A 3,000-nucleotide genomic window follows, 5' to 3' on the forward strand; every position below is an offset into this window, starting at 1 on the left:
GTCCAACAATAAATTAAAAATAATTTACAAGGGGAGGATACGACCTTGGGGAAACGGATTTGGATAATCTTTGACGCAGTGATAGTACACCATGTGGGTATACTACCTCTGAAATACTAAAGTGCAATACTCAAAAATGGCTGAGAAAAATGCACTCAAAGTTTACTCAGCACTATAATATATCAATAGGTAAATAATTGATACATTAAATTATTCTTTAATAAAATATTTTTTTATTTTCAACTTCATTTCTATAAATTATCTACGGTGTATATCATGAGATATTTGTAATTCATGAATAATTCTTATAACTCTCATATTCATTATAAGTTTAACTGAAAAATATATACCTGCGCCAGACAATAAGAAGGGTCGAATATGGTATGAGGGTACAATAATTCTTGTCCTCGAGTTATTGTAAACTATACATCGATTCGAGCTCTGTTGGCCCACCGGAAGAATAGTCATGTTGTTGTCCTTGAACCTATGTTAGTCCCACGACTTTTTCAGAAGCTTGACTATAGCAGTTAGTTTCTGAATTTCGACACGAACAGACGTATTTGTGCAGTGAAATTTACTTTAAAAATTGTTTTATAATTTATAAAATGTCATCAAGCGAAGCCAGTTCTTCTCATGGAGATGAAAACACTCCTGATACATCCTTACATAGTGATTTATCGAAGCAACGGCTAAAAGATGGAGTAGTGTATTATGAAGGTTTACTTCTTGAAAGTGATTTAATTGCAAAAACATCTTCTGACACTCTATCTGAAGATGCTATGTTGATTGGTAGAGAATTATATGATAATACGTTAGATATGTTAAATAAAAAGAAGTTCGTAAGCGATCAAGAATTGATTCATGCTCAAGAAGAATGCCCAGACGGAAATTTTGAAGCAGTAGAAGATAATTCAGTTGATGACTATGTTCCAGATGAAAAAAACAAAATGATGGATTATATTCCTCTGGAATATAAAATTAAAGTTTTAAACATAGCAAAAGCTCACCCTTCATGGAAACTAGAGACATTACAAAAAAATGGATGTAGTCATTTGAAGAGAATGGATCATTTGAAAGTATGGGAAAAAGATGTTGAAGATGGTGGAACTAAATTTGATACATATCATGTGATTGATTCTTGGACGTATGACCGCTTCGTCGAGGCAAGACAAAATTATCAACAAGTGACTACACGAAATTTGCAGCAATGGGCTTTAGCTGCAGCCAGCCAGTTTCCTAATCTTCAATTTACAGCGTCCGACCCATGGGTAAAAAAATTTAAACAAAGACACAACATTCGTCAACGCAAAATTACAAAATTTGTAACAGACAAAGAAGTTCACACCATGCCAGAAATTATCGCCTCTGCAGAAATGTTTCGCATTCAAACAAAACAATTGATATCTAACTTCGATAGTGACTTCGTTATTAATACAGATCAAACAGGTATATAAATTTTCTAACGGTAAACTAATTATTTTTTATTCCATTATTAAATTTAATCGAAGTTAATCATTAGATTTTTTAAAATTCATATTTTCAGGATGTCAATACCAATCAATGTTTAATAGGACACTGACGGAAAAAGGAAGCAAAACAGTGTTTGCAAAAGTACAAGACATGACCAAGGTGTCACACTCATATACTGCACAATATAGCATAACATTATCTGGAAAATTACTACCACATGTTTTTATTTGTTTGCAAGAGCCTACAGGTGATTTTGGGCCAAGAATAAAGAAAAACGTAGAAGAATATTTAAAAAAATACAAAAATGTTATTGTCACATCATCAAAATCAGGAAAACTGACTACTCTCTATAAAAATTTTCTAGAGAAATGTTTAATGCCATATGTCAAAAAAATAAATTTCTTTTAATTATTGACTCGTGGACAGGACAAGTGAAGCCAGAATTATATGATGAAATATTTCAGGATGATAAAAAAATGCCTACATGCACATTTAAAGTTATACCTCCAAAATGTACTCCGTTAGTTCAACCATGTGATGTCTATTTCTATAGACAAGTGAAAAATTTTATCAAACGATTGCAAAGTACCGCTGAACTTCTAGACAAGAATTATGAAATTCATTCCCGAGAGGATTGCATAAAAATTCATTCGATTATTCATCACCAATTGTCAGCGCCAATATTTCGAGACATGATGGAATATGCCTGGTTTGCCAGCGGGCTTTGTGACACAAGAAATTTTTTTACTAATGTCAATGATGGGTGTTTCTCATTAGACCGTTTAAAAATACCGTGTCATTGTAAAAAAGCAGCATTTATTTGTTGTTCTTGGTGTAGAAAAACTTTTTGTTTTGAATGTTTTTATCATAAGTATCACTCAGGATCATGTAATAATATCTCATAATACGTAATTATAAAATATTGCTTTAATTAATTAAAAAAATGTATAATTTTCCATTTAATTTTCGACTTATTATTTGTTTGTACCACCGCATATAATTTATAGAAATGAAGTTTAAAATTGAAAAATTTTCTATTAAAGAATAATTTAATGTATCAATTATTTACCTATTAATATATTATAGTGCTGGGTAAACTTTGAGTGCGTTTTTCTCAGCCATTTTTGAGTATTGCACTTTAGTATTTCAGAGGTAGTATACCCACATAGTGTACTACCACTACGTCAAAGATTATCAAAATCGGTTTCCCCAAGGTCGTATCCTCCCCTTGTTAGTAGTGATGAAGGTCATGATCAGGTTGTAGTATTATTACAGATTTTCAGATTTCAGGATTGACTTTCACTCGACATCTATAACTTGGGTAGATATCCTGGATCAGTTAGACAATCTCTAGCACTCCACCGTGCCGTTTAATACCAATTATTATTACAATTTCTATTATTATAATTACAATTATTATTATTTAGCTTATATAACGTTCTTCTACACAACAAGTGAGTTCTGTATACTTATTGTAACCTGTCTTTTAGCTGTTAAGAAAGTTTAGTCCTACGATCGGACGATCAGTGC

This window comes from Cotesia glomerata, linkage group LG3 (assembly GCF_020080835.1).
Source record: "Cotesia glomerata isolate CgM1 linkage group LG3, MPM_Cglom_v2.3, whole genome shotgun sequence".
Classification (NCBI taxonomy): domain Eukaryota; kingdom Metazoa; phylum Arthropoda; class Insecta; order Hymenoptera; family Braconidae; genus Cotesia; species Cotesia glomerata.